Raw genomic sequence first — 18,917 nt, forward strand, 5'->3', positions numbered from 1 at the left:
GAAGCGCTCTCATGAGAAATCAAGGCATCAGACCTGTCTTAGTGTTGCTCTGTAAATTCTGAGTGCTGCAGAACATCTTTTAGAAGGTAGATAGCTGGTACGCCCTAGAGCAGACGAATGTCTTTCCTGTAATCTAAGTAGTCATCACATTAGTGCTGAGTAGTTTCTTAAAAATCTTCCTTTTAAAAAGTAGGGAAATGTAGGCCCAGAGAAGAAATTTCATTCAGCAAGCTGCTGAGCCTTTACTGCTTGTGGCCCTGTGACATAGTGAGAGAACTCTTGCCTTCACAAAGCTTAGAGACTGGCAGATGAGACATACATGACAAATAAATGTAAGACAAGGACTGGGATCAGTACCGTAAAAAAGTATATCATAGACATGTTTGATCCGAGAGGGTGGAAGCTCCCAGAGGAAGCAGTAACTAAGCAGTGATCTTAAGGGTTTGGGCAGTAAGTAGACAAAGCAAGTTGGACGCAGTTGGGTATCCTGCCAGGGGGTAAAGAGTTAGTGAATCTGGCTTCTGGGCAGTGGTAGAGGGAATGCCCTGTGCCAGGTTATTTATTCTTAGCCTCCCCCTCTAGTGCTCCTCCAAACTAGTTTCAGAGTATTGCTCCTCCCACCACTGATTATCTTTCTGTGCAGTACGCTATCCCAGGCTCTGCAAATGCTACATTACAAAGTCCAGTCAACAGACTAATTACTGAAATGTCTGCTTTGTCATACTTACTTGCTTACTTTTTGGTAGAAATGCTAACTAATGGAAAATCTTTCAAAAGATTTTTCAAAGCTTCTAAATCCTTAATAAAGAAAAAAGAACTCCGTGACTAATTGGACTTTAAAACTTTTTTTTTTTTCTTTCCATTTTAAATTGGTTGTCAGAGAAGTCAGTGACCAACAAAATGATATGCAGAATCTCCCATTCAGATCTTATGTTGCTATATGGGGACCAAAGTAACTGAACAATATTAACAATCAGGCCTGTGATGGGAGGCACCTGGATATCTTGGCCCCCATGTTAGATCACTGGACAGTTCATTAGTGAGAATGTTAACAGGATTAAGCAAATGTTTCTGCTAAGTCAGCTCTAGTCAATTATATTGCTTTTGGCTAAGGACATCACGAATCATACTGAGCACAGGGTAGGTATTCTGTATTTTAATAATCATGTTGAAATATTCACACTCAAAAAGTAATATCAACCTTGTTTAAAGAATTAGGTCCACAAGAACCCATTTATTGTATTGTCACTTTAAAATAGTGATAAAATCTTAGCTCTCACTTTAGAAGAAATTGGTATCTGATGTACATATCAGCATCTGAAAATAGGTTACTTTCCCTGCGATAGTGGATACTGGTTAAAATCCACCTTAAAACTAGTCATAATTCTGAATTCTCTGGTAGAATTAAGATTAATGTAGTATATTCCAAATAAACCGAGATGCCTAGTGGTCTGGCCGAGGAATGTCATATTTAAGAAAAAAGTCGGTATTTTACATTTTAGAAATATTTCAAAAACGCAAAAGGGAGCAGTTCCGTGTATCGTCACATGTTCTAGAATTTTTCCCCATTTCTCTCACATGCATAGATGTTCAGTTTCTTCCCTTGCTCCAGGCTTCCCACATTTTTTCCAAACCTGGAACTTCAGTGGCTCACATCTCACTTACTCTCTGGATATGTTAGTTTCTCTTCTGCACTAAATGCTTGCCTTCTCCTATGTAAATTATTACCCTGATTATGCAGTGCCTTAGTTCTCTCCCTCGCTGATTAACCAAATTCTGCAATAGCGGGTTCAGAAACTAAGCTGATAAAGACTGAATTCTCCTGGAAAGGATACATATGTGACAGAGGGAGACAGTATGAAGCAGAGGGGTTATGAAAATTTACAATAACTTTTCCCCTGTTAGTTTTAGAGGTCCATCTATTCCAGAATATTGTAAATTCCCTTAGTAAAAAGAATGAGATTTGACTGTGCATATAATGTTTCCTAGGCAATTTGATTAAACCCTATACTAGAAATTGAGTATACAAATAAGCCTGTTGGAAACCATTTTAAAATTTCTTCTGTGAGGTCTTCTGATAGTCATTAACTCAAGAAACAGTCAGTAAGCATATAGCATGTGGGTCTTAGAAATTGAGATAATCAAATAACCCCTGTCCTTGAGCAGCTTTCTTTATTATGGCCCATTAAAACATCACCTTCCTTTGGGACTATAAATGTTAAGAGCCCTTATTTAACCTCAAACAGCCAAGACAGCCCTCTAAGGTCAGAGGAGGGTTGTCTGGGAAGCATTGCTCTGTCGTCTTAAAAGCTCAGACTTTATTCACATGTAACCACACTCAATGCCTATGAGAGCTGTCCTTGGCTGGTGCTCTGAGCCACCCAATTATTCATTCCTACCTTAAAATCCATTTGATCCTCCTTGCTCTTGAGCCAGCTACCCTAACTACATAAAACTACTCCAGCTTCTTGTAGATGGCTAACTGGCTTTCCAGGAGCCAACTAGAAGAGTAACTGACTAGATTCCTTCGTTCTTTCCCCACACTTACTTTATAAATATTGGAGCACCAGACCTAGGAGAGTCATTGTGGTTGATGCTTGTAAAACAGATAAATAATATATTGAGCTTCTCATAGTAAGAGTTGGCCTAATTAAGTGAATGGAGGAAGTCAGAGAGCGAGACGTGTCATACTTTATTAGTTACCAAAGCCAATAAATGTAAGTACTAGGAGATATGAGATTCCAAAGTCTTATAAAGTCATATAAAGGGGAATTGACTGAGTTCATGGGCAAGGGGCAGTCATTGTCATAGAAAAGGCTCAAAGAAAAAAAAAAGTTAATGAAGGATAGGTGGGAAATTCACCAAACCAAGAGCAGGCAGAACATGCCTAAAACTAAGTGAGCTATTGTTCCCTAGAGGGCAGAGCCTGAAACAGGGGTTAAAATGGTGATGATTTAATTAAAGAGTGCGAAACTCGGGCAGCAAGGATGAGGCATGAGGGATGTGAGGCAAGAAAGGATTGAAGCAATGCAAAATGATGTATGGTCAGGCTGGCAACTGCTTTATCACAAACTGAAGAGAAACAGCATATTGCTTGGCAGGTATTGCATGGCATGTGAGACTTCTCCAGAGAAGCCATGAGGAAAAACGGCACATGAAAATAATTTTTGATGGAGCAGATTTTATTTCCCCAGTGACCTCCCATGTCCTGTTTGCTCTTGGTCAAAATTTGCCATACAGAAACTGTGTCATCTGGATCTTTCAGCATCTTGGGCAGCCAGACCCCAAGTTGTGATCATTTACCCTAGACTAGAAGTGTCAAGTAGAGCCAGAAACTCCAGGCATGCAGCTGGTCAGCCTGACTGTGGGGTGGCAACTCCAGCATTCTTAGGGCGAGTGGCTGGTTGGCCTCAGGTGGGTGCTAGGGTTGTTAGTAAAGCTGAGCAGAACAAGCTGTTGTGAGTCCAGGAAGTGGGTAGAATCAAGAGAATCTGAGAAGGTCCATAAAGTTTGTTTGATACAAGTCTGCTGTGACTGGACAGCAAAGAACATTCATAAATCTTTCTAGTTATTTCTGCACATTGACTACCAGGGTTTTTGTTTTTGAGAAGGGTCTCACTCCTGTTACCCAGGCTGGAGTGCAGTGGCGCAATCATGGCTCACAGCAGCCTTGACTTCCTGGGCTCAGGTGATCCTCCCACTTCAGTCTTCTGAGTAGCTGGGACTACAGGTACATGCCACTACATCCAGCTAATTTTGTTGTATTTTTAATAGAGATAGGGTTTCACCATGCTGCTCAAAATGGTCTCAAACTCCTGAGCTCAAGCTATCTGCCCACCCCAGCTTCCCAAAATGCTGAGATTACAGATGTGAGCTACTGCACTTGGTCCAGAGTGATTTTTAAAATACCTTCTCCTGCCTCAAAGTACCAAAGGGTCTCCCAGACCCAGATCAGCTCATGCATATGAAGTCCAGTCCCTTCTGGCTTTGAGACCTACCACATGTTGCACAAAGCCCTCCTGGCAACTGGATTTGTGGTGGAATGAAGTGGACATCAGCATGCGCGCTTACTGCACAATTGTTGATTCCCTGCAAATGAGTCATCACCTTTCCCATCAGTGCTGTGCTCCATCTCTGTGTTCTGCTCTCCATTGTATACCCTCCATCTCTCAATGTCCACTTAAGACTAGAACAGAGTAAATGCAAGTACACATGGTACTTGGAGAGATGCAAATACCTTACTTTCACTGGCACCAGTCATGTGCAGAAAAGGGATTGGGGCTTTGAGATGGGCTCAAATGAACTTTGATAGAATGGTCAATATTTGATGAAACATAATTCCTACCATCATTGGAACTGAGAGATAACTAGAAATATCCAACATCAACTTAATGCACCTAGTCCCGAGAGAAATGCTAGGTTAGAGCTATGCACATAGCTGGAGCTGAATGTACACCTCCAGAGTGCTATTGCTAGTTTACGGTGACTATCCAAGATCCCACTGATGGTTGTCTTATGCTGTCTTTCCCGACCAGACCTACACTTCTCCAGCCAGGCCAGATAAGTGGGTGGTGGGATCTGGCAATGTGAGTCCTAGTAATGTAACAGATCGCCGGGGCAATCAGCCGAAATACTGCTGTGGAAAGGGAAAAGGCTTTGAATCTTATCCAGGTTCAAGATCAGATTTGCATCTTACTAAATAGGTAATTCAGTTAACCTCTCAGGATCTTAGTTTTATCATCTAGCAACTTAAGTGTTGGATTTTACTGCTGCATCTTAAAGGAAGGCAGAAGACACTGTTGTTTTGATTGAGGTACCTTGTCTTAGGCTGGGTTCCTTTGAAGCAGAGCCAAAAAGAAGATTCTTATAGAAGTGACTTAGTGAGGAAATGCCCAAAGGATGGAGCAGAACTTCAACGATGTGATGTCAACTGAAGCTAAATCTCAGCCTTCTTTCTATGAAGGGTACTGGAGTATAAATGGTATTACAGAGTTGTCTCATCTTGAGGCAAGGGGATTGTGTTATCTTTTATTGGTATAGGCTATAGACTGCCTTAAGGAGAGCAAGTGTAATTGTCTAGGCACTTCTGGAAAATGCAGAAATTCCCTGAAGGAGGCTGTTATGAGCTCTAAGTAAAACACGGCAGCTAGAAGATGCTGGTACCAATAAAAAAGATCTGGGGGGCTGCGTGTGGTGGCTCATGCCTGTAATTCCAGCACTTTGGGAGGCCGAGGTGGGCAGATCATGAGGTCAAGAGATCAAGACCATCCTGGCCAACATGGTGAAAACCCCATCTCTACTAAAAATACAAAAATTAGCCGGCATAGTGGTGTGCCTGTAGTCACAGCTACTCGGGAGTCTGAGGCAGGAGAATCGCTTGAACCCAGGAGGCGGAGGTTGCAGTGAGCTGAGATCACGCCACAGCACTCCATCCTGGTGGCAACAGAGCAAGACTCCATCAGAAAAAATTAAAATTTTTAAAAAAAGATCTGGTTATGATACTATTATCATTTACTGTAGCCCACCACTCAGCTCTACTGCTTACATGAAGTTTGCTCAATTCTGGCACAGCTTCTCTAGGATTCTGGTTGGCCACAATTTCTGGGGAAACTTAGAGGAACAGTATTGATGGGTTGAACAAGACCCTCCACTGCTGTGACTGATCCAAAAGTCAGTAATGCACGTATTCATTTTTCTCCTCTACCACCTATTCTAGATCCTTCTTCCACTTGGCTACAAAATTCCACTAGTCTAGATGGGTGTAATTGATGTGATACAAATTCTCTGAAGAGTCTTTGACCCTGGTTACTATACCCTTATCAGGCCATTATTCCTGTACTTGAGCACGTAGAGTGACCATGACCATGGAAGTACCAAAAGATGCCACAGTCAATTACCCAGCATTTTCCTCTCTGTCTTCATCATGAGGCTGCAGCTCTATCTCTTCATGATGAGCAGGACTGATACAGTAGTGGCTTCCTGTATAACTCCCTGTACAGGCACAGGGATCCCAATTTGACCAGGCGGCAGTCATAGTGCCAAGATTAGTGGGACTCTGTTCTTTGGTGGAAGCATTTCACGTGAGAAGTAGGATCTCCTGATGCATAAATCCTGAAGTTATAGAGAATTACAAATTCCCAAATGAATCACTGGGAATGGTAGCTGGAGGGACATTTCTATTTCTACCTCTTGATTCCCAGACTCATATGTTTTCCTATGAGAACCTAGTACCATAGAGTGGCTGTGGGTTCAGGATATATTCTGTATCCAGAAGGCTAGTATGGAGGTATCATCTTAAGCTGGCACTTCAGCTGTACCTATAAGAAATTGCTTCACTATTCCACCAGGTCAGCAAGTTTCTGAGTGGTATGTTGTATGGTAGCATCAGTTGGCTGTATGCACATGTACTTATATGGATTTGACTTTCACTGCCGGAATTAAGTGGCTTATGCCAGGTTTTCTAAATCCAGCCATTCTTCTGCAAGTGATTTAAGGGAATGCTTTCAAGATAATTCTGTAAGGAGGTATGTTAGTCCATTTGTATTGCTATAAAGGAATAACTAAGACTGAGTAATTTATAAAGAGGTTTAACTCACAGTTCTGCAAGCTGTACAAGCATGGAACCCACATCTGCTCGGCTTCTGGTGAGGCTCCCGAAGCTTTCCCTTATAGTGGAAGGCAAAAGGGGACCAGGTATAATGCATACAAGAGAGGGACCAACAGAGATGTCAGACTCAAACTATCAGCTCTTGCACGAACTGTGTGAGAACTCATTTATCGTCATGGGAAGGGCACCAAGCCATTTATGAGATCCACCCTCATGATCAAAACAACCCCAAAGAGACCCCACCTCTAACACTGGGGACATTTCAACATGAGGTTTGGAGGGGACAAACATCCCAACCATATCAGGAGGTAAGTGGGAAAATTAGAGCAGGGGAAGGGGTAAGTAAAGATATGGTTTCAGCTGAAGTCTATTTGAACATGACTCCTTGATCTCTGAATGGTTCCATAATCATGACACAGTAACATGAGTGGTACCACAGTAATGTCCAACCTGGGGCAAGGGATCTGGGCTTTTGTATCCTGAAACCAGGCAGTGCTTGGTCTTGGGCCACTCCTGGGGGCAGCACAGCAAGACGAAGTGGCTTGCATCACCTGAGGCAGGTTTCTGGAGAAGTATGCATCTGAGCCATTAGCAGCCCCTACTCATGCCAGCCCAGGACAGAAGATCTGGGTGAGACCCCAACAGTTGACTCAACCATATCTTGTCACCATATCTTGAAGGGTTTGGATTATCTTGAGAGGACTATCAGTTATTAGGCATGAAGTTGCCCCATTCCAACCTCCAAATCTGAGAAATCTAGGCAGCTGTCAGACTAGAATATCTCTACTTCACTATACTATCACTTGATCTAGTCAACATATTTGTTAAATCTTGACTGTGGCAGATGTGACATGTTTTAGGGATATAGAAATAAATCAAACAATCTTGCTCTTATAAGCACTCTATTTCTAGCATTTTATAGGCAGCATTAACTAAGATTTTATACAGAAACTCAAGTCCCACAGTCTACCACAGTCACAAAGCCATTCATCAGGGCAGGGCATTAAATCTTATAGCCACCAGATGTTTCTATAGCCCTGTCTGTGATGTCTCCCTCTATCAGCTTCCTGATCTGATTGTTCTGGATGATTCTGACTTCTCTGCTGGGGCTTTTCCACTAAGTCAGCACAAGGAGTCATGATAGCGGCTTACACTTGAGAGGTACTTCAAGCACATTAAGTACTAAAATGAAATAATTTAAGAATTCTGGAAACTAGCTTATCATGAAGTTTCTTAAAGTATGGTCCACTTCAGATAACTAAAGGCACTTTTTAGAAACAGATTTTTGGGCCCTTCTCCAGAATTACTTAAATCAGAATCGTTAGGGCTCAGATTCTCAGATCTTTAGTGCTGCATTTTAAACACCCTGATATGAAGCACAGTAAAATATGAGAATCAGTTGCTAGAAAGTAGGTCATTGATACCTCTTCCATTTTTGTGAGAGATGAGGAAAAGGGCTTTGGGCTTCTTAAACTTTACTTAATAAGTAGCAGGATCAGAATTCATGTCCTTAGCCTTTAGGACATGTTTTTCTCAACCTCATACCACTGACATTTTGGAACAGATAATTCTTCATTGAAGGGGGCTGTCTCATGCACCTTAAGACTTTTAGCAGCATCCCTGACCTCTATTACCTAGAGACAGTAATGTCTCTCTAAGTGTGACAACCAAAGATGTCTCTGGTCGTCATCATGTCCTTTAAGGAATAAGGTTGCCACGCACATCTCCACCATGGTTGAAAACCACTAGTCTAGGTGGGTATGGTGGTCCACGCCTGTAATCCCAGCACTTTGGGAGACTGAAGCAGGCAGAACATCTGAGGTCAGGAGTTCAAAACCAGCCTGGCCAATGTGGTGAAACCCCATCTCTACTAAGAATACAAAAATTAGCTGGGTGTGGTGGCAGGTACCTGTAATCCCAGCTACTTGGGAGGCTGAGGCAGGAGAATTGCTTGAACCTGGGAGATGGAGGTTGCAGTGAGCTGAGATTGTGCTATTGTACTCTAGCCTGGGCAACAGAGTGAAACTCTGTCTCAAAAAACAAAACAAACAAAAACAAACAAAAAACCAAAAACACTATTCTAAGGTATGGTATTTCACAAGCAATAATTATGCATGAACTTTTCTATCAGATGGACTTGTTTTTGAATCTTGGCATTACTCATTGGTTGTACAGTCTTAAGGAAGAAACTCAACTCAGAGAACCTTTGTAATCACCACGTGAAAACGGCAGGAAGAATACAGCCACAGATTCAAGGGGGCAGCTGGTACCTTCTACCATACCCTCAGATTCCTCCTCCTTTTCCTCGCTATAAGCTATGGCAAATACTTGTACCACCTATGAAAAACAGGCTGCTTACTATGTTAAGATGGCATCAAGACATGTCTTCTGGATCCCATCCCCCCTTAGCTATATTTTTGTTACCCACATGACCCTCATAAATAGAACCGTTGAGTTAGTATGGGTAGTATTAAGTTCCTCAGAAATGGAAGATGGAAATAGAGTAAACCAGGCATTGTTGGTACCCACTTTTATCCCTCAGAATTTACTGTTTTATTGAGTTCTACTCCACTTCCAGCTTCCAGCGCCTAAATGTCTTTATGTTCAGAAGCTGTCCTGATGCCGCATGTAGCAGGCTGGAAACACTGAAGAATGACCACTGATCAGTAGCAGTCTTTAACCAGTGATGTATGGGAGTTGGTGCACAAATACCCCAACTCCCTCGCCTCTCAGTTTGAATAATCCTAAAGGGTGTATACTACACTATTTCTTCTGAAATTAAGCCCCAGTTACCGACAGAGGTGGCTAAATATAGCTGTTGGCTGTATTCTCTATCACTTCTTGAATCCCCTGCCAGGGCTCTCCGTACCTCCATAATAAACCACTTGAAACAAAAATCAAGTCTTTCTTTCATGGTCTGCATCTTGGGGAATCCAAAGTAAGACACAGTCTCAAAAAAGTTAACATTTGTAAAACATGTTTTTTTCCGTCTCACCTCATAAGTGACAACAACAACAAAAAAGACAACAAAAAACAAAACACAACACACCTGTCATGGGAGAAGTGACATTCAACTAATTCTTTGAGTTGCTTTTTCTGTTAATGTCATACCAAACTTAGAAGAAAAGAATGCCAGAAGAAGGAAGAGAATATGTATTATGTATATATCTTTAAGACAAGAGGTCTTACTATGTTCCCCAGGCTCGAGTGCAGTGGCTATTCATAGGCACAATCATAGCACACTGTGGCCTTGGACTCCTGGCCTCAGGAAATCCTTCCTCCTCAGCCTCCTGAGTACCTTGGACTACAGGCATGTGCTGCAGCACCCAACTGAGAATACATACCTTGGACTCAGTCATTTTTCAGTATATGCAAGGGATTGGTTCCAGGACCCTGATGTATACCAAAATCAGTGCATACTCAAGTCCTGCAGTCAGCCCTGCAGAAGCCATTTATATAAAAAGTCAGCCTTCCATATATGCAGATTCTAAATCTTGAGAATACTATATTTTCAATCTTTGCCTGGTTGAAAAATATCTGCCTATAAGTGGACCCTGTACAGTTAAAACCCATGTTGTTGAAGGGTCAACTCTACTTTGTATTTCAAGTGCACCTAACCATGCCCTTGTATTCAGTTGCTAGTGAGAAGGTAATGCATTCAGGAAGGCAGTTGGGTGTCACGAGTGCTAGCCACTCTCTCAGAGAACTTGTCAGAGTCCAACAGGATTCTGGAAGCTTTTCACTATGAATTGCCATTGTATGGCCTACAAGAACTTAGCATTCCTGCAGAATCAAGATCTATGGATTTTGCTAAGTCTTCACCAACTGTTTTATATTTTATCAGCCTAAACACAGAAGAGCCTTTTCAACAGATGGATTATATCAGATTCTGTAAACACTGTAATTGTTTGGCAGGATTACTGCTTACACTGGAAAAATGTAATTTGCAAAATACACACAGACGACACATACCCAATATATACAGTGACAGTTTGTGCTGTAAAAGAGGCCTTCTGTACAGCGCTCATTAACTAACCAAATCCAGAATTAAACAACAATTATCTCCAACATCTCAGACTGCTGTTTCTGCCATTTTATTGTTTCCTTGGAGTTTGAGAAAAGAAATAAAGCACATCTCTCATTCCTTTCTCCCCAGCATATTCATATAATGAAATCAGCCCTTTTAATTAGGTATGGGCAGAGTAGATATTTTACTTTACTAAAACACAAGCATCCTGTAGTTTAGGTGGTTTCGCAGTCATTGCTCAAGATTTACAAAGATGCTGGCCTATCTGGCAAAGCACTCCTCTCAGATGATCATTCTGGGAATGAATCAGAGGGCTTGGGAAGAAACCATCTTAATTTACATAATTTAATCAACCTCCAATTTTCATGGAGTATTTTATAGCCAAAAATCAAGGAAGGAAGAAACTGCAAGTAAATCTATCTCAGGCCTGCTAAGAGCAGGAGGAAGAAAGGGAAACCTAGGTCCCTGGGAAGCTCGAAGCTGAAGGAAGAGCACTCCATTGGAGACCTTCGAGGCAATTGTGAGGTTATCATGTCGATACTTGAAGGCTTCCTCCGTGCCAGGCACTGGGCTAAGTATGTTACTCCTTATGTTGAATCTTAAGTGATTTTGAAGTGAGAGAATTCAAGCTCAAGGGGCTGTAATGATTTGCCCAATACCACTAGTCAGATCTGGATTCAGTCTTGGTTTTGCCAAGTTTTCAGAATCTGAACCTGTGCTGAGAGAGGTTGTTGACATTTCTAAATCTGTTTTTGAGAAGTGTTCAAAGGGATCCCTGATGTCTCAAAAACTTTTGTAGCCCACTAGGAGGACATTGTATTTTCTTTTTCTTGAATACTCCAAACTGAGAAATGGAGAAGAGGCAGGAGGAAAACAAACAGACATATCGATGAAAAAAAAACTCATCTTAAAATAGAGTTCTCTTCTTCCAGTTGAGAGAATCCATAGCCAAGCTTTGTGGCAGAATATTTTTTTTTAATACTTTAAGTTGGAGGGTACATGTGTAGGTCATACATGATTGTTACATAGGTATACATATGCCATAGTGGTTTGCTGCATTCATTCCCCCCGATCACCTATATTAGATATTTCTCCTTATGTTATCCCTCCCCAACCTCCCACCCCCTGCTATCCCTCCCCTAGCCCCCAAACCTGCCCCAGTGTGTGATGTTCCCCTCCCTGTGTCTATGTGTTCTCACTGTTCAACACCAACTTCTGAGTGAGAACATGTGGTGTTTTGTTTTCTGTTCTTGTGTCAGTTTCCTGAGAATGATGGTTTCCAACTTCATCCATGTCCCTGCAAAGGACATGAGCTCATCCTTTTTTATGGCTGCATAGTATTCCTTGGTGTATATGTGCCATATTTTCTTTATTCAGTCTATCATTGATGGATATTTGGGTTGGTTCCAAGTCTTTACTATTGTAAACAGTGCCACAACAAAAAAAAAAAAACATGTGCATGTGTCTCTATAATGGAGTGATTTATAATCCTTTGGGTATATACCCAGTAATGGGATTGTTGGATCAAATGGTATTTCTAGTTCTAGATCCTTGAGAAATTGCCACACTGGCTTCCACAATGGTTGAACTAACTTACACTCCCACCAACAGTGTAAAAGTGTTCCTATTTCTCCACAACCTCTCCAGCATCTGTTGTCTCCAGATTTTTTTAATGATCACCATTCTAACTGGCTTGAGATGGTATATAAGTGTGGTTTTGATTTGCATTTCTCTAATGATCCGTGAAGATGAGCTCTTTTTCATGTTTGTTGGCCACATAAAGGTCTTCTTTTGAAACGTGTCCATATCCTTTGCCCACTTTTTGATGAGGTTTTCTCTTGTAAATTTGTTTAAGTTCTTCACAGATTCTGGATATTAGCCCTTTGTCAGATGGGTAGATTGCAAAATACTTTTCCCATTCTGTTGGTTGCTGCTTCACTCTAATGATTGTTTCTTTTGCTGTGCAGTAGTGCTCAAGTTGATTCAATCCCATTAGTCTATTTTGGCTTTTGTTTCCATTGCTTTTGGTGTTTTAGTCATGAAGTCCTTGCCCATGCCTATGTCCTGAATGCTTTTGCCTACATTTTCTTCTAGGGTTTTTATGGTGTTAGGTCTTACGTTTAAACCTTTAATCCATCTGGAGTTAATTTTTGTATAAGGTGTAAGGAAGGGATCCAGCTTCGGCTTTCTGCACATGGCTAGTCAGTTTTCCCCAAATCATTTATTAAACAGGGAATCCTTTCCCCATTGCTTGTTTTTGTCAGGTTTGTCTAAGATCAGATGGTTGTAGATGTGTAGCATTACTTCCGAGGCCTCTGTTCTGTTCCATTGGTCTATGTCTGTTCTGGTGTCAGTACCATGCTGTTTCAATTATAGTAGCCCTGTAGTATAGTTTGAAGTCAGGTAGCGTGATGCCTCCAGCTTTGTTCTTTTTGCTTAGGATTGTCTTGGCTATATGGGGTCTCTTTTGGTTCTATATGAAGTTTAAGGTGTTTTTTTCCAGTTCTGTGAAGAAGGTCAATAGTAGCTTGATGGGGATAGCATTGAATCTATAAATTATTTTGGGCAGTATGGCCATTTTCACAATATTGATTCTTTCTAACCATGAGCATGGCATGTTTTTCCATCTGTTCGTGTCCTCTTATTTCCTTGAGCAGTGGTTTGTAGTTCTCCTTGAAGAGGTCCTTTATATCCTTTGTTAGTTGTAATCCTAGGTATTTTGTTCTCTTTGCGGCAATTGTGAATGAGAGTTCGCTCATGATTTGGCTCTCTGTCTGTTATTGGTATATAGGAATGCTTGTGACTTTTGAACATTGAGTTTGTAACCTGAGACTTTGCTGAAGTTGCTTATCATCTTAAGATTTTGGGCTGAGATGATGGGGTCTTCTAAATATACAATCATGCCATCTGCAAATAGAGACAATTTGACTTTCTCTTTTCCTAATTGAATGTGCTTTATTTCTATTTCTGGCCCAATTGCTCTGGCCACAACTTCCAATACTATATTGAATAGGAGTGGTGAAAGAGGGCATCCTTGTCTAGTGCCAGTTTTCAAAGGGAATGCTTCCAGTTTTTGCCCATTCAGTAGGATATTGGTTATGCGTTTGTCATAAATAGCTTTTATTATTTTGAGATACGTACAATTGATACCTAGTTTATTGAGAGTTTTTAGCATAAAAGGCTGTTAAATTTTGTGGAAGGTCTTCTCTGCATCTATTGAGATAATCATATGATATTTGTCTTTGGTTCTATTTATGTGATGGATTATGTTTATAGATTTGCGTATGTTGAACCAGCCTTGCATCCCGGGGAATAAGCTGACTTGTTATAATAAATAAGCTTTTTGATGTGCTGTTGGATTTGGTTTGCCAGTATTTTATTGAAGATTTTTGCATCAATGTTGATCAAGGATATTGGCCTGAAATTTTCTTTTTTAGTTGCATCTCTGCCAAGTTTTGGTATCAGGATGATGTTGGTCTCATAAGATGAGTTAGGGAGGATTCCCTCTTTTTGTATTGTTTGGAATAGTTTCAGAAGGAATGGTACCAGCTCCTCTTTGTATGTCTGGTAGAGTTCAGCTGTGAACCTGTCTGGACCTGGACTTTTTTGGTTGATAGGCTACTAATTGCTGCCTCAACTTCAGACCTTGTTATTAGTCTATTCAGGGTTTTGACTTCTTCCTGGTTTAGGCTTGGGAGGGTGCAAGTGTCCAGGAATTTATCCATTTCTTTTAGGTTTACTAGTTTATGTGCATAGAGTTGTTTGTAGTAATCTCTAATGGTAGTTTATATTTCTGTGGGATCAGTGGTGATAACCCCTTTATCACTTTTTATTGCCTCTATTTGATTATTCTCTTTTTTTTATTAATCTGGCTAGTGGTCTATCTATTTTGTTCATGTTTTCAAAAAACCAGCTCCTGGATTTATTGATTTTTTGAAGGGTTTTTTGTGCCTGTATCTCCTTCTGTTACACTCTAATATTAGTTATTTCTTGTCTTCTGATAGCTTTTACTCCTCTAGTTCTTTTAATTGTGAGGGTAGGGTTCGATTTTAGATCTTTTCTCACTTCTCATGTGGGCATTTAGTGCTATAAATTTCCCTCTGAACACTGCTTTAAATGTGTCCCAGAGATTCTGGTACTTTGTGTCTTCATTCTCATTGTTTCTGAAGAACATTTTTATTTCTGCCTTCATTTCATTATTTATCCAGTAGTCATTCAGGAGCAGGTTGTTCAGTTTCCATGTAGTTGTGCGGTTTTGAGTGAGTTTCTTAATCTCGAGTTCTAATTTGATTGCACTGTGGTCTGAGAGACTGCCATGATTTCTGTTCTTTTGCATTTGCTGAGGAGTGATTTACTTCCAATTATGTGGTCAATTTTAGAGTAAGTGCAATGTGGTCCTGAGAAGAATGTATATTCTGTGGATTTGGGGTGGAGAGTTCTGTAGATATCTACTATGTCTGCCTGGTCTAGATCTGAGTTCAAGTCCTGGATATCCTTCTTAGTTTTCTGTCTTGTTGATCTAATATTTACAGTGGATGGTTAAAGTCTCCCATTATTATTGTGTGGAAGTCTAAGTCTCTTTGTAGGTTGTTAAGAACTTGCTTTATGTGTCTGGGTGCTCCTGTATTGGGTGCATATATATTTAGGATAGTTAGCTCTTCTTGTTGCATTGATCCCTTTACCATTATGTAATGTCATTCTTTGTCCCTTTTGATCTTTGTTGGTTTAAAGTCCATTTTATCAGAGACTAGGATGGCAAATTCTCCTTTTTTATTTATTTATTTTTTTTGCTCGCTATTTGTTTGGTAAATATTTTAATCATTTAAGGTTAATACTATGTGTGAATTTGATCCTGCCATTTTGATGCTAGCTGGTTGTTTTGCCTGTTAGTTGATGCAGTTTCTTTGTCATTGGTCTTTATCATTTGGTACATTTTTGCAGCAGCTGGTATTGGTTGTTCCTTTCTGTGTTTAGTGCTTCCTTCAGGAGCTCTTGTAGGGCAGGCCTGGTGGTGACAAAATCTCTCAGCAATTGCTTGTATGCAAAGGATTTTATTTCTCCTTCACTGATGAAGCTTAGTTTGGCTGGATATGAAATTCTGGATTGAAAGTTCTTTTCTTTAAGGATGTTGAATATTGGTCCCCATTCTATTCTGGCTTGTAGGGTTTCTGCCAAGAGATCCACTGTGAGTCTGATGGGCTTCCCTTTGTGGGTAACCCGACCTTTCTCTCTGGCTGCTCTTAGCATTTTTTTCTTCACTTCAACCCTGGTGAACAGGAACAACTCTGGAGCACAGTTCCCAGTGAGAGTGACGCACAAGGGGAGTGATCTCCGCATTTCCAACCAGAGTACCAGTTTCATCTCAATGGGACTGGTTGGACAGTGGTTGTAGCCCAAGGAGGGCAAACAGAGGCCAGGTGGGGCACTGCCTCACCCAAGAAGAGCAAGGGGCCGTAGGACCCCCCTCCACCCAAGAGAGGCTATCAGGGACTTTTCTGGACACTCCGGCACTCCAGCTCAGATACTTCGCTTTCCCCCATAGTCTTTACAGCCCACAGACCAGGAGATGTCTGCCAGTCCCAACAATACCAGCACTGCAGGTTTCCAGCACAAAACTTGGTGGCCATTTAAACCAGTGCCGCGGGTTTTCAGCACAAAACTGGGTAGCCATTTTAGCCCTAGCCTGGAATGCCTGCAAGACAGAACTGCCCAATCCCCTGAAAAAAAGGGGGCTGAAGACAGGGAGTCAAGTGATCTGGCTCAGCAGGTCCTACCCCCACAAAGGTCAGCATAGTGAAACTCATAGGCTTGAGATTTGTGCAGCCAGCACAGCAGTTTGAGCTTGACCTGGGACAGTTGAACTCAGTGGGGTGAGGGGTGTCTACCATTACTGAGGCAGTTCTAACTGTGCCTGTGTAAAGAAAATCACAAGGAAGTTTACACGGCAGCTGGGCGGAGCCTGCAGCAGCTCAGCAATGCCTCTGCAGGCAGACTGTGGCTAGACTGCCTCCTTGCTGGGCAGGGCATCTCTGAAAAAAGGCAGCAGCTCCTCAGGGACTTATAAATAAAGCCCCACCTTCCCAGGACCAAGCACCAGGGAAAAGGGACAGTTGTGAGTTCCAATGCAACAGACTTAAACGTCCCTGCCCAGCAGCTCTGAAGGGAGAAACGGCTCCCAGCACAGCACTTGAGCTCTGATAAGGGACAGACTGCCTTCAAGTGGCTCCCTGACCCTCATATATCCAAAGAGGCACCTCATAAAGGAGAGCTGTGGCTGACATCTGGCAAGCACTCTTCTGGGACAAAGCTACCAGAGGAAGGAACAGGCAGCAATTTTTGCTGTTCTGCAGCCCCTGCATGTGATTCCCAGGCAAGCAGGGTCTGGAGTGGACCTCCAGCAGTCCTGCAGCAAAGGGGCCTGTTAAAAGGAAAACTAAAAAATGGAAAGAAATAGCTTCAACATCAACAGAAAGGACGTCCACTCAGAGACTCTGTCCAAAAGTCACCAACTTCAAAGACCAAAGGTAGATAAATCCATGCAGATGGGAAGGAACCAGTGCAAAAAGGCTGAAAACACCAAAAACCAGAACCCCTCTCCTCCTCCAAGGGATCACAACTCATCACCAACAAGGGAACAACACTGGATGAAGAATGAATTTGATGAACTGACAGAAGCAGGCTTCAGAAGGTGGGTAATAACAAACTTCTCTTAGCTAAAGGAACGTGTTCTAACCCAATGCAAAGAAACTAAGAACCTTGAAAAAAGGTTAGATTAAATGCTAATTAGAACAACCAGCTTAGAGAAGAACATAAGTGACTCGATGGAGCTAAACATAGCATGAGAACTTTGTGAAGCATACACAAATTTTAATAGCTGAATCAATCATGTGGAAGAAAGAATATCAGAGATTGAAGATCAACTCAAGGAAACAAGAAGGCAAGATAAGAGAAAAAAGAGTGAAAAGAAATGAACAAAATCTCCAAGAAATATGGGATTATGTGAAAAGACTTAATCGACATTTGATCAGTGTACCTGAATGTGACGGGGAGAATGAATCGAAGCTGAAAAACACTGTTCAGGATATTATCCCGGAGAGCTTTCCCAACCTAGCAAGGCAGGCCAAGATTGAAATCCAGGAAATACAGAGAACACTACAAAGATATTTCTCAAGAAGAGCAACCCCAAGGCACATAATCATCAGATTCACCAGGGCAGAATTTTTTTTGTTCATCCAAAGATAAAGTTGCATCATTACAAATAATAGTGCTTCAATATTTTGATTATAAGTAGTAATCCAAGTCTGATATTTAAAATTTAAATAGAAAAATGCAAAGAAAACTCAATCCAAGTAATTACTATTAACCTTAAGACACTATATGAAGTTATTATCTATGTAGAAAAGCACAAAATCCATTAAGTTACAGCTCAGTGAATTAAAGAAAAGTGAAAGTCCTTGTGTAACTACATCTCCCACATAGCTCAAAAGACATTACTGAGAAGGCGCTCTCATACTCCATATAGATCACTACCCTCTCTTCACCTTGTAACCATTATCCTGGAGATTTCTAAGCTATTGGTTAGTTTTGCCTGAGTTCAAGTTTCATGTAGGAAGAATCACATCTTTGCTCAGTATTGCTTGATTTATTCACAATGCTCCATGTAGCTACAGTTCATTTTGATTGTTTTATGGTATTCTATTACATTGGGTTAATGGATATAGTAAATAAAAATTCAGGACACTTGGTTTAATTTTAATTTTAGGTGACTTGCTGTAAGTATCCTATGCACTATTTGCAATGTATTTATTAAAGATGTTTACCTAAAATTAAGATGGACATCCTCTATTTCATTTAGCAAACCGAATTTTATGACCCAAAATTTAAGTCTACTTTTAAACTTTTGGATTGTTTCCAGCTATTGGCTATCACATATATGCTGCTATGAGTATTCTTATTTATGTCTCTTCATTGTTGATTTTAAAGCGAATTTCTCTTTTCAATATGTAAATATATTTAATAAAAATGCTGTCAAAATATTCCATGTTCTGAATGTTAAATATTTTTGTTGGATGATTGTATCATACTTTTGCCATAACTTAACAATTTCCCTTTTGTTGGTTATTTCGATTCCCTAGTTCACAGTTGTGTAGAGCTACTCTTTATAGTTTAGACAGCACTAGAGAAGTAAACAAAAACATAGTTGCAGAACAAGCAAAATTGTGTTTGATCTGCCACAGGCTCGATTTTCTGGGGAACATAAGCTTACAACTTGGAGGTGCAATC

Source organism: Cebus imitator, unplaced genomic scaffold, assembly GCF_001604975.1.
Source record: "Cebus imitator isolate Cc_AM_T3 unplaced genomic scaffold, Cebus_imitator-1.0 Scaffold163, whole genome shotgun sequence".
Lineage (NCBI taxonomy): Eukaryota > Metazoa > Chordata > Mammalia > Primates > Cebidae > Cebus > Cebus imitator.